Source organism: Mesoplodon mirus (genome assembly GCF_964341445.2).
Source record: "Mesoplodon mirus genome assembly, chromosome: 4".
NCBI classification, from domain to species: domain Eukaryota; kingdom Metazoa; phylum Chordata; class Mammalia; order Artiodactyla; family Ziphiidae; genus Mesoplodon; species Mesoplodon mirus.
The window spans coordinates 19351811-19365523 of NC_138979.1; the positions used below are offsets into that span (position 1 = coordinate 19351811).

Consider the following 13713-nt stretch of genomic DNA (forward strand, 5'->3'; position numbering starts at 1 on the left):
TGGCTCACAGGCCCAGCCGCTCCGCGGCATGTGGGAACCTCCCGGACCGGGGCACGAACCCGTATCCCCTGCATCGGCAGGCAGACTCTCAACCACTGCGCCACCAGGGAGGCCCTATCCCCACTTTTTAAGCCTTCTCCTTTTTCCTCTTCATATAGGGCCTCAGCCACCCCAAGGTGTTGGCTAAGTACCATATTTTGGGTTGCAAAAGTTACACTTCATTTTGGGAACATTTGCATCTTAATTTACTAATAATTTGCCCTTTTTTCATTTTTAACAGTTTTTAATGAAAGTTGTATTCAAGATTACTTTATTCCTGCATCTTCTCAATTGTTTCTTCCTTATATTTGCCCTTTTCCTTTCCTACCTGGTGAGATTTGCCTTTACGTTTGAGGATCTCCTTGCAGTCTTTGTCCAGTTTTAGTCTGGTGATAACCACCGTGCTGGAGTGAACGCCCACATGGACAGTCGTGCTATTAGCCTTCTCCCGCTGCGCTCATTCAGCGTAGATGACATATTTCTTGCTGTAAACCTGGACTGCTTTGCCAGTTTGCTGCCCTCTGTAGCGCCCTTGTACGACATGAACTTCATCGTCCTTTCAGATGGGCATGGATCGGACATTGTACTTCTGTCTCAGCTCTTTAAAAACGGGAAGACATGATCTTCCTGCGAATGTGGGAAGGCGCGGTGAAATGCCTTTTCCGGTTCTCGCTTGGGTCAGAAGTCACAAAGGGATTGCACTTCATTTTGGCCGCTGGTGCTTCAGCAATGGCCGCAGAAGGGAAGAGAGCAATAATTTGCTCTTTTAAAAACAAAGTTTAAAGTGGCAATTTGCATCTCGTTAAGGTTTTAGGATGAGTCTTGGTTTCTAACCCTGACTCAGTACCAATTGTGATTTTGTATAGCACTTAGCCACTCTGAACTAAGTTTCCTTATCCGTAAAATGGATCAGATTATACCTCCTATGCATCATTCATAGCCCTGTAATAAAAAGCAACTGAGATGATGATTTTAAAAGTACACAGTTGCGGGCTTCCCTGGTGGCGCAGTGGTTGAGAGTCCGCCTGCCGATGCAGGGGACACGGGTTTGTGCCCCGGTCTGGGAAGATCCCACATGCCGCAGAGCAGCTGGTCCCAGTTGCGATTACGTGTGAAACGTTGTCTTGGCTTTCATGCCCCTGTGTGTACCCGTTCTCCATCACCTAGCTCGCAAGAGTGAGAATAAAAGATCTTGATGCAGGCAGGCCTTTATTCCATCAACAGAAATCTTTGATACTCCCTACATTCTCAGCATTGTATGATGTATTATGGAGGATGTGGTAGAGGAAGATGAGCTGGTGTCTGAACTCAAGCATCTACTTAGAGAGATACAATTAACCCATGTGGAAAGATGGATACTGCTGCAGGGCCTTATGACCCAGTGGGAAGGATTTGGATAAGTGGAGAGAAGATGAAGTCAGACAGGAAAGAGCATGAATAGAAGCCCAGAGATGAGGATGAGGGTAGATTAGGATAGCAGATCTGCATGCGGGGGATTAGAGGACAAGTGAGGACACACAAGTTAGTGGGTCTACACCGGAAGTTCTTGACTTGTTATCAGGTATATGCAGTTCACACTAAAAGGAGGATTCCTCTGACGTGTTGTAGAGGTGATAGTTTGTGGCTGTACTGTGCAGGCTGTCATTTCTTCTTGACTTCTGCCTTCACTTCTGAGCTTTATTGAAACACAGTCATTACTTTTAAGCATTGACTAATACCCCATGTAGTTACTTTAAAAACCCCACAAACTTCTTATTTTGGAATAAATATAGATTCATTGGCTGTTGCAAAGAAATGGAGAGAAGTCTTTGGTATCCCTCACCCATTCTTCCCAATTGAACATGTCGTATAACTAGTGCAATAGCAAAACCGGGTAATGACACTGGTAAAATGCACAGAGCTGAGTCACCAGTTATACATAATGCACTTGTTTGTGTGTGTGTAGCTTCCTGTTGCTATCAACACAGTCAAGATACAGAACCGTCCCATCACCTCGGGCTCCCCTGTGGTACTCCTTATAGCTACAACTTCTCCATTGTCCATTCCCAAACCCTGGTGGCCACTCATCTGTTCTCTATCTCCAGAATTTTGTTATTTCAAGTGTTATATCAGTAGAACCATACAGTTTAAGGAACTTTCTGAGATTATCTTCTTTCTCTCAGCATAACTTCCCTGAGGTTCATCCAAAGTTGTTTTTCTTTTTATTGCTGAGTAATACTGCATGGTATGGTGGACCATCATTTGGTTAACTATTCACTCACTGAAGGACATTGGTTGGTTTTGAGTTATCAGCTCTAATGAAAAAAACTGCTCTGAACATTCATGCATAGGTTTTTTTGTTTGTTGGTTTGTTTTTTGCAGCACGCGGGCCTCTCACTGTTGTGGCCTCTCCCATTGCGGAGCACAGGCTCCGGACGTGCAGGCTCAGCAGCCACGGCTCATGGGCCCAGCCACTCCGCGGCATGTCGGATCTTCCCGGACCGGGGCACAAATCCATGTCCCCTGCATCGGCAGGTGGACTCTCAACCACTGCGCCACCAGGGAAGCCCCATGCATAGGTTTTTGAGTGGACAGAAGTTGTCATTTCTTAGACTTCCCTGGTGGCGCAGTGGTTAAGAATCCGCCTGCTAGTGCAGGGGGCACGAGTTCGAGCCCCGGTCCGGGAAGATCCCACATGCCACAGAGCAACTAAGCCCGTGCGCCACAACTACTGAAGCCTGTGCACCTAGAGCCCGTGCTCCACAACAAGAGAAGCCACCGCAGTGAAAAGTCTGCACACAGCAACAAAGACTCAGTGCAGCCAAAAATAAATTTTAAAAAAGGTGACTTCCCTGGTGACACAGTGGTTAAGAATCTGCCTGCCAATGCAGGGGACACGGGTTCGAGCCCTGGTCCAGGAAGATCCCACATGCCACGGAGCCACTAGGCCCATGCTCCACAACTACTGAGCTTGTGCTCTAGAGCCCGTGAGCTACAACTACTGAGCCCGTGTGCCACAACTACTGAAGCCCTTGCGCCTAGAGCCCGTGCTCCACAGCAAAAGAAGCCACCGCAATGAGAAGCCCGAGCACCGCAAGGAAGAGTAACCCCTGCTTGCCTCAACTAGAGAAAGCCTGTGTGCAGCAACGAAGACCCAGTGCAGCCAAAAATAAATAAATTTTTTTAAAAAAGGGTATGCCACTTGAAAAAAAGAAGTTTTCATTTCTCTACAGTAAATGGCCAAGAGTGTCATATGCCAGGTCACCTGATGAGTCCATTCGTCATTTTAAAGGAAACTTTCAAACTGTTTTCCAAAGTGGCTGAATCATTTACATTCCCACCAACAATGTCTGAGTGATCCAGTTTTTTGCATCATTGCTGTTTGCCATTATCACTATTTTTTATTTTATCCATTCTGATAGGAGTTCTCATTGTGTTTAAATTTTTTTTAGATGTAATTCACACACCATAAAACTCACCCTTTTAAAGTATATAATTCAATGGTTTTTAGTATATTCTCAGGTAGGTACAACTATCATCATTATCTGTATTTCCAAAGCATTTTCATCCCTCCAAAAAGAGTGACTGGTACCCATTACCAGTCACTCCCAATTCAGCCCTCTTCCCAGCCCCCGGCAACCACTATCCTCTGTCTCTATGGATTTGCCCATAGAAATGAAATCTTACAATATGTGGCCCTTTGCGACTGGCTTCTTTCACTAAGCATAATGTTTCGCGGGTTCATCCATGTTGTAATATGAGTCAGCACCTCATTCCTTTGTATGGCTGAATAATATTCTATCGTATGATTACTACATTTTGTTTATCCATCAGCTGATGGACATTTGGGTTGTTTCCACTTTTGCCTGTTATGAATAATATTTCTAACAACGTTTTTGTACAAGTTTTTGTATGTATGTATATGTGTTTTCTTTTGGGTATTTTCCTAAGAATTGAATTACTGGGTCATATGGTAATTCTATGTTTAGCCTTTTGAGGAACTGCCAAACTGATTTCCAAAGCAGCTGCGCCATTTTACCTTCTCATCTTCAGTGTATGAGGGTTCCAGTTTCTCTACATCTTTGTCAACACTTGTTATTACCTGCCTTATTGATTCTAGCCATCCTGCTGGAAGTGAAGTGGTCTTTCATTGTGGTTTTGATTTTTCATTTCCCTGACGAGTTATGATTTGAGCATCTTCTCATGTGTTTATTGGCCATTTGCGTAGCTTCTCTGGAGAAATGTCTATTCAAACTTTTGCCCAGTTTTCAATTGGGTTGTCTTTTTATTGTTGAGTTGTAACAGTTCGTTATATATTTTAGATACTAGACCCTTATTAGGTGTATAAGGTGCAAATATTTTCTCCCATTTTGTGGTCTGTCTTGTCACTGTGGTTTAAATTTCTATTTCCCTAGTAACTGCCAATGTTGGTCATCTTTTCATCTGCAGGTTTACCATCTGTATGGCTTCTTTGGTGAAATGTCTATTCATATCTTTTGCCCATGTTTGTCATTTCCTCTTACTAGAGCTATGGCTGTAGACATTTTCCTTTATAGTATATATGTCTTCAAACTCTTCTTTGCAGCAGCACTGAGATGGATGAGACACAGCTGTTAAGCTGCTCATAGCTATAGATCTTTTAAATTGTGATTTAAAAAACACATAACATGGAATCTACCCTCAGCCATTAGGTGTACGGTGCAAGTATTAACTATACACATGTTGTAAGCAGATTTCTAAGACTTTTTCATTTTGCAGAAACTGAAACTCTAGACCCATTGAATAGTAACTCCCCATTCCCCACACATCCCTGCTGCTGGCAACTACCATTCTGCTTTTTGCTTCTGTGAGATTGACTACTTTAGATACCTTAAATGAGTGGAGTCATGCATTATTTGTCGTTCTGTGACTGCCTTGTTTCACTTAGCATAGTGTCCTCAAGGTTCATCCGTGTTGTAGTATGTGACCATAGCTGTAGATTTTTAAAAAATTTTATTGAAGTATAGCTGATTTACAGTGTTGTGTTAATTTCTCCTGTACAGTAAAGTGATTCAGTTATGCATATATATACATTCTTTTTCTTATTCTTTTCTATTATGGTTGATCCCAGGATATTGAATGTAGTTCCCTGCGCTGTACAGTAGGACCTTGTTGTTTATCCATTCTATGCATAATAGTTGGCACCTGCTAACCCCAAACTCCCAATCCATCTCTCCACCCCACCCCTTGGCAACCACACGTCTGTTCTCTATGTCTGTGAGTCTGTTTCTGTTTCATAGATAAGTTCATCTGTGTCATACTTTATTTTTTATTTTATTTTATTATTATTATTTTTTGGCCATGCTGCGTGGCCTGTGGGACCTTAGTTCCCCAGCCAGGGATTGAACCTGGGCCCTCGGCAGTGAGCGTGCGGAGTCCTAACCACTGGATTGCCAGGGAATCCCCCATTTGTGTCATATTTTAGATTCCACATATAAGTGATATCATATGGCATTTGTCTTTCTCTTTCTGACTTACTTCACTTAGTATGATAATCTCTTGGTCCATGCATGTTGTGGTAAATGGCATTATTTCATTCTTTTTTATGGCTGAGTAATATTCCACTGTATATATACACCACATCTTCTTTATCCATTCATCTGTTGATGGACATTTAGGTTGTTTCCATGTCTTGACTGTTGTGAATAGAGCTGCCAAGCTGTAGATTTGGATCCATGCTAGGCCAGTGCTCATTTTTATCTCATTAATAACCATGTGATCTCACCATGACTCAGTTTCTCCATCTGCAAAATGGATCAGGGTAGGTCATAGTGGTATGGAACTTGGTAACTAAACTCAGAGCTTTGTGAATAATCCATACTCTCATCCTGTGGACCGCCTCACAGATGGCAGTTATGCATCTTCGCCAAAAAATCAGAAGTGAGCAGGAGAAGGTTCTCATCCTGGTTTGTTGAAGAGGCTTCACTGAGTGACCTCATTTCTTCATTAATTTTTAATTTCTTTTCTTGCATAATGTCCACCCTTTAATCCCCAAATCATTCCAGAGTACCTCAGCACATATATCCTGAAATTGAAAGGGGAGGATCCAACAAGGGATCTGGTTCTTGTTAAGGGTCTTCTATGCCCCCAAAGAAGAGGATCTTTAAGCCAACCTCCGTCTGGCCCCACGAGGCACCCAGTTCTCTGGGGGTTGCTATGGAAATGTGTTCTGGTACTAGGAGGAAAGGAAATAAAGCATTCCGAGAGTCTTGCAGGCTAGGAAATGGACGTTCTGACGTCTATTCCCAAAGTCTACTGCAGTTGCTTTCTTCATTAAATTCTTTCTCAGTGTTTCATTGTTCCCATGTGGACACGGAGGCTGAATGTGTTGACTGTCCTTGTCCTTTACAAAGCAGCGTGAGAGATTTGGAAGAGAGATCTCTGGCCATCAAGCTGTGGTCTTAAATAAGACAGGATGATCATTTATCCCCTTCTTGTCTTGGAAGCAAAAAATCTGCCACCATCTGAGCTCTCCCTGTGGAGATATTAGCTCATGCAGACCTCTCTTGGGAAGGGAAAACGTATCTTTGCCTTTATCCTTTTTTCTTCCCCACACCCCCTTCTCCCAGTAGGCCCTTTGCTTCTGCATCATCCTATCCCAGGATAGCCACCTGAGAGCAGCTTCAGCTCTCACCTTCCTCAGCAGGCACTGTGGTTTTGCACACAGCTGGGGGCATTCCTGGGGATGGATCTCAGTGGTTAGAGCAAACATTGCCTGGGAGTCTTGGGCCAGAGGAGATTCCTCCAGTCTCCTCCATACTGCTCTGGTTCTCACTCACCAGACCCTCAGGGAATGCTGTCAAGCTTCAGTTCCCATGGCTGGTTTTCATCTTTCTTTCAGTTAAATCAGCTGTGACACCTGGCAGAGCCATGCTTCCCCTGGGGGCCTAGGCAAACCCAGATGCTGCCAGCCTGTTCTGGGGATCGGTGTCCCCTGGGTGCACTCAAGGCCAGTCCATTTACTCTGCACAGACACAAGGAGAAGAATGTCAGTGCTAGAAGGGAGCTGAAGAGTCATCTGGTCAACCCCTTAATGCAACATCGCGGAAGAATTTTATAGGAAAACAAAGACCCACCCCACAGCTACAACTCCTATCATGTGGCCAAGTGCTGCTGTTTTGATTTTAAATATGGTAACTGTAATTTCACTAAAACTATTAAAATATTAGTAGAAGCTAGCGTAGGGTTCCAAAAGTGTGTAGACTCTGTCGTAGCTTTGTAGTAAAGCAAAATGGTCATAAATACAGGTCAAAGGAATATAATAAACCAATGCATGTGTGCGTAAATACATACATACATAAAAAGTAAAGGAAGGACATTTTTGCACAGTGTCAGTTGGCAACCGTCTAGGTGCTTTCTAAATCATTTCTATTTGTTTGCTTTGAGAAAAGGGCCCTTTTTTTCATTTCCTTATTCTGTGGCCAGAGAGAAGGGTTGGTTTCTCAGTTTTCTGGGAAATGGTCATAGTTGCGTCTGGAGACCAGGGTTAGTCTCTATGTGCTGTTTGTCTTTTTGTTTTCATCTCTGGGTTCTCCCTGCAGACCCCCGTTGGCCGCCTTCCTGGTGCCCATGGCTCCCACCTTATCTCTTTCTTAGAGTCCCATTCTCCAGACCCCAGAGATCTCTTCTGCCCCACCTGTCCTTTGCCTGCCTGTGTTGTGTAACCCCAAGGCTCTGCTAGACAGTTGAAGCTGATCTCATAGACTAATTCAGGGTAAAGTGGTAAGGGAGGTTAGTGGCATTATTTATTGCCTTCTGTAAACATTTACATTTTAAAGCTTTAGATCCTTTAATTCTTAAAAAAAAAATGAGTCAAGGGGAATGGGGAGGGACATGATAGTGGAAGGGGATTAAGAGGTATAAACTGCTAGGTATAAAATAAGATACAAAGACATTAAAAAAACTAAAAACAGTACTACCATATGACCCAGCAATCCCACTACTGGGCATATACCCTGAGAAAACCATAATTCAAAAAGAGACATGTACCACAGTGTTCATTGCAGCACTATTTACAATAGCCAGGACATGGAAGCAACCTAAGTGTCCATCAACAGATGAATGGATAAAGGAGATGTGGTACATATATACAATAGAATATTACTCAGCCATAAAAAGAAACGAAATTGAGTTATTTGTGGTGAGGTGGATGGACTTAGAGTATGTCATACAGAGTGAAATAAGTCAGAAAGGGAAAAACAAATACTGTAGGCTAATGCATATATATGGAATCTAAAAAAAAATGGTACTGATGAACCTAGTGGCAGGACAGGAATAAAGACACAGACATAGAGAATGGAACTGAGGACACGGGGTGGGGGGAAAGGGTAAGCTGGGACAAAGTGAGAGTAGCATTGACATATATACACCACCAAATGTAAAATAGATAGCTAGTGGGAAGCAGCAGCATAGCACAGGGAGATCAGCTTGGTGCTTTGTGGCGACCTAGAGGGGTGGGATAGGGAGGGTGGGAGGGAGACACAAGAAGAAGGGGATATGGGGATATATGTGTGCATATGGCTGATTCACTTTGTTGTACAACAGAAACTAACAGAGTATTGTGAAGCAATTATACTCCAATAAAGATGTATAAAATAAAAAGATACAAGGATGTAATGTTCCGCACATATATAGCCAATATTTTATAATAACTTTAAATGGAGTATACTATGTAAAAATATTGAATCACTATGTTGTAAACCTGCAACTAATATAATGTTATAAATCAACTATACTTCAGTTGAAAAAAAAATGAGTGGAACAGGGCACTCAAGCAAGAGTGGGAAAATAGCTTTTCTTTTCTAGACGATACATTGGGTCACTCAAACCACACAGTTGATACCATCCAGACACCAACCATGAACAAGCCTGGGCCTGAGTTCATTCCTCTGTTCCGTTGTTCCTACGGAAGATGAAACCTGCTTTATTCCAGACGTGTCTTTTTTATTATTATTATTAATTTATTTATTTAGTTTATTTTTTGGCTGCGTTGGGTCTGCGTTGCTGTGTGCGGGCTTTCTCTAGTTGCAGTGAGCAGGGGCTACTCTTCTTTGTGGTGTGCAGGCTTCTCACTGCAGTGGCTTCTCTTGCTGCACAGCACAGGCTCTAGGCATGCGGGCTTCAGTTGTTGTGGCACGAGGGCTCAGTATTTGTGGCTCGTGGGCTCTAGAGCGCAAGCTCAGTAGTTGTGGCGCACGGGCTTAGTTGCTCCGCAGCATGTGGGATCTTCCCAGACCAGGGCTCGAACCCATGTCCCCTGCATTGGCAGGCAGATTCTTAACCACTGCGCCACCAGGGAAGTCCCCAGACGTGTCTTTTGTAAGTTTTTATCTGTCTGTAATAAGGTCATAAGCTACTAATGAGAAGGAATCCTCTCTTTCAAATCCAGTTCTTTTCATGAACAATAGGAACTTAATATGTATCTGTTAGTGATGAAATATTAATAAGTCTGAAGGAGTCAGCAGTAAGTCTTTCCTAGGGTTAGAAAACCGCTTACAAGGCCTTATTGGAAAGGCCCTATGAGAGCTTGGATTTTGTTACGAGAAACACTAATTAACTGAAACCCTCAAGTGAAGGGCATTCCTTCTCCCTTTAGTCAACTCCTGTTGCGAGCATGCTGCTCTCATGGCTGGAACTGAGTGCTTTCTGGAGAGACCCATCCAAGGAAATTAGCTTGAGATGTTGTCATTGTCAGCACTGCAAGCAGCTTACTAACTGCAGGGGTGGCAGGTTTGCTCTTTTCCCTTGGGAGGCTTCATCAACACTGGTATCTACAGGCATTTAGGGGCACCCAGGAAATATGTCAAAGGCACTGCTTACTCTCCTCTGGACACTAAAAAGTGGTGGATACCATTTTGAGTGTTGACCCGGGGAGACCTGGGGGCTGAATCCTGGTACTGCTCCAAACTCATTCTGTGACTGTGGGTAAGACGTTCAACCTCTCTGAGTCTCTGCTGCTTTATCTGTAGAACCGGGATAATGATCTCTTTGCACAGGGCTATTTTAAGATTTAAACGAGCTATGTATGCAAAGACTGTGGCACAGATTAAGAAGTGGCTAGCTGCTGAATGGAGCTCTGTAATTTGGCAAATCCCCAAATGGTTTGCATTTTGGCCCACTGAACTTCTATCTCAGGATGGTGTGTGAAGGCAGAGCTTGCAGACTGAGAAATCTGGGCTTCCAAATGGACGTCTCTTTAAATCTTGGACCCTAGAGCGTGGCCATGGAGGCTCAGATGCCTGGCATACTGCATAATGTCTCATTTTGGTTGCTGCCATGGAGAAGGCTCTGAGCAGAGAGAGGGCTCAGGGTGGGTAGGCTGGCTGGCTGCCCAGGGCTCTTGTTGCCACAGACTGAATGTTTATGTGCCCTTCCCCCCATTCATATCTTGAAACCCTAACCCCCAATGTGATGGGACTGAGAGGTGGTTAGGTCATGAGGGTGGAGCCTTATGAATGGGATTAGTGCCCTTATAGAAGAGACCTCATTGAGCTCCCTGTCCCTCCATGTGAGGGCATAGCGAGAAGATGGCTGCTTATGGACCAGGAAGCTGCACTCACCTGACACCGAATCTGCCAATGTCTTGATGGACTTCTTAGCCTCTAGAACTGTGAGAAGTAAATTTCTGTTATGTGCAAGTCACCCAGTCTATAGTACTTTGTTTTAGCAGCTGGACTGGACTAAATACCCATCTATATTATGATCTGGTGGTGGTCTTATCAAAGTTTTTTTAAAATACTTTATTTTTTAGAGTAGTCTCAGGTTCACAGCAAAGTTGAGGGGACGATAGAAAGATTTCCCATACACCCGCTGCCTCAACACATGCATGGCCTTCCCCATTATGAACATCCTTCTCCAGATGGTACATTTGTTGCAATTGACGAACCTACATTGATACATCATAATCACCCAGAGTCCATGGTTTACCTTCGGGTTCACTCTTGGTGTTGTACATACTATGTGTTTGTACAGATGCATAATGACATGTGTGCACCATTAGAGTGTCATATAGGGTAGTTTCACTGCCCTGAGATTCCCTCGTGCTCTGCCAATTCACCCCTCCCTCCCCGCTAGTCTTACTGGATTTTCAGCGAGAATTACATTATTTTGCATATGGGACAGGGCATGTGTAGAGGTGCATGCATCTGTTTTTATCTACTTGCATCATAAGACTGTAAGTTAGAAGCAGGTTAGGATCAGATGTAGAAAGATAAATTCTATAACATACATTTCTTTGTGGTTGTGGATTCTTGTCTTGATAATTCAACCTTATGTGGTGGAATTCACTTAGAATTCTTGGCTACCCCTGCTCCCCATCCCTGCCACTCCTCATGCTACGCTTCTCCATTATATCTGCTACTCTGAGGGTAGGGACCATGTCTTCATCATCCTTGTAGCTTAACACACAGAAATTGCTCAGCGAATGGGAGAATGAATGCTCAAGTACCAGCTCCAGAAACACCACTTCCTTTCATTTATGCAGGTCCATGAGCTTCTGCTGACCGCCCGTCCCTCACTTGTGCTGCTGCTACTGCTCATCTTTCTACTCATCCATCTGAGGGAAATTGGGCAGAGACCTTGGTCTCCAGAGACATGCTTCTCACCAAGCCCGGGCTTGTGGCTGGTTGAGGTGGCCTTGCTCCACTGTCTGGACCCCATCTGGGGAGACCTGGGGGCTGAGATGCAAATAACAGCCATCTTACCCCTGCAGGGATTCTCACCTCCTGTCTTTAATAAGTCAGTAGGATGCAATGTGGAAGGGTGCGTCTTGGGGCCCAGGGTCCTATGACTGTGCTGTGTCCTGAATTTCTAGCCTGACTCAATTCATTGAAACCTGGGGAAATGAAGGTTAGCACCTGCAAACTGGGGTTGGGATAACTCTACCACCCTTGGTAACAAGGTTAAAGGATGATAAGAGTGAAATGCTTTGAGGCTGTCTGTAAGAGTTGCTGGTTACATGCACAGTGTGTCCATTTCTTGTCACCTGCCAGGGGCACCCCTTGTGTGACTGAGGGCGCTGGCAACAGAAGGACTGTTAGCAGGACTTGTCCCCCAATACTCAGCAGGTGGGCAGCTGCTTGTTGAGAGCCCTTGGCTGCAGGCCTGGCCTTGTGCACAAAGAGAGACTTGAGTGCTGTAGACCGTGGGAGGGGTTGTTGAGTATTGATTTGCCCATGTTTCTTCTAGTTGGAGAAACAACTAGGGGTGAATTGGCTCCGTGGATTTTTTTACTTGCAGCCTTTCTCATGAAAGGCTGATGAAACTCAAGTTCTTCTCTTACAAGGCTGACCTGTGTGCAGTAGGTGGGGTTGGAATTGAGTAGAACATGGGAAGGTTCCTGTCTGTTCAGAACTTGGGCTGGGGGCTAGGCCCAAAAGGAGCCCTGGTTTGTTCCATTGGAGGGCGTGGGAGGCCGGGAGAGAGAGAGGGAGGGGGAGGGAGAGACAAACAGAAAGAGAGAGTGAGAGAGTGTGTGTGTGTGTGTGTGGGTGGGTAGGTGTGGGTGGGTGGGTAGGTGTGGGTGGGTGGGTGGGTGGGTGTGGGTAGGTATGGGTGTGGTGGAGGACATTTACAAGGGAGGATGCCTCTGCTCCCTGCTGGGTCAGGGCTTGGGAAGAGGGTGTGGATGGCAGGATCGAAGCCCATGGTGTTAAAACAATTTAAACCTAATAATGAAGGCCAGAGAAGCCCACGTGATGACTTGAGTTCAGTCAGTCAGGCATGGACTTGACTCCTGGCCTCACCGGACATTTGACCTTTGGGAATCCCTTCGTTGTGGAGGTGGTGGCAGGAGGGTGGTCTCAGATTCTTCATTTGTCATGGCACAATGTACAGGGTAGGCATTACTTACCTTGAAGAGGTTAAGATTTCAGGAGATAATGTATATAAAACCCTAGCTACTACACATCTCTGACACACAGTAGGTGTTCAAAAAATGGTAACTGTTAAACTGGGAGAACACATTGGAGCTCTCCGAGGAGATCCCGATCTGGCCATCCACCTTCATCCCTGGATGCGATTCAAATAAGACCCATTGAAGAATTCAAGATGTTGAAAGGCCGAAGCTTCACAGAGCCCCGCCCCCCCGCAGTTAGGCAGTGACCTAGGGGCGAGGGAAGACCCCCGTGGAGCCGGCAGCAAGGACCCAGCTGCTCAGAAAGGCGGGTGCCTCTGCTGGTGGGTCAGCGTCAAGGGCTCCGAGAGCTGCGTCTGTTTCTCTTCCCTACACTCTCACAAAAGTTCTCGACAACAGGACACCACACTCCCGTTTCGCCACGTGGAACGGCATTTCCCAGCTATGCTGCCCTTTTCTGCTTGGCTATTCGTGTCTTAAAGGCCTTGGGAGGGCTTCCCTGGTGGCGCAGTGGTTGGGGGTCTGCCTGCCGATGCAGGGGACACGGGTTTGTGCCCCGGTCCGGGAGGATCCCACATGCCGCGGAGTGGCTGGGCCCGTGAGCCATGGCCGCTGAGCCTGCGCATCCGGAGCCTGTGCTCTGCAGGGGGAGAGGCCACAACAGTGAGAGGCCCGCGTACTGCCAAAAAAAAAAAAAAAAAAAAAGGCCTTGGGGACATTTTTCAAACACCTGGCATGAAAGTGAACAGTATGAGCTGTGGGATCAGTTTCCTCATGAAAAAAAAATAGGATAATAATAGACT

General features: G+C 45.1%; 1 protein-coding gene and 1 pseudogene across 2 annotated transcripts in view; one reads left to right on the forward strand and one right to left on the reverse strand.

Moving 5' to 3' along the window:
- The window catches only part of CCDC3 (coiled-coil domain containing 3), a 110882-nt gene that overhangs the window by 22078 nt on the left and 75091 nt on the right, over positions 1-13713 (forward strand). The window lies entirely within an intron of this gene.
- Positions 279-782, reverse strand: LOC309803135 (large ribosomal subunit protein uL24-like; annotated as a pseudogene). Its single transcript has one exon. The product of its transcript is annotated as a large ribosomal subunit protein uL24-like (transcript).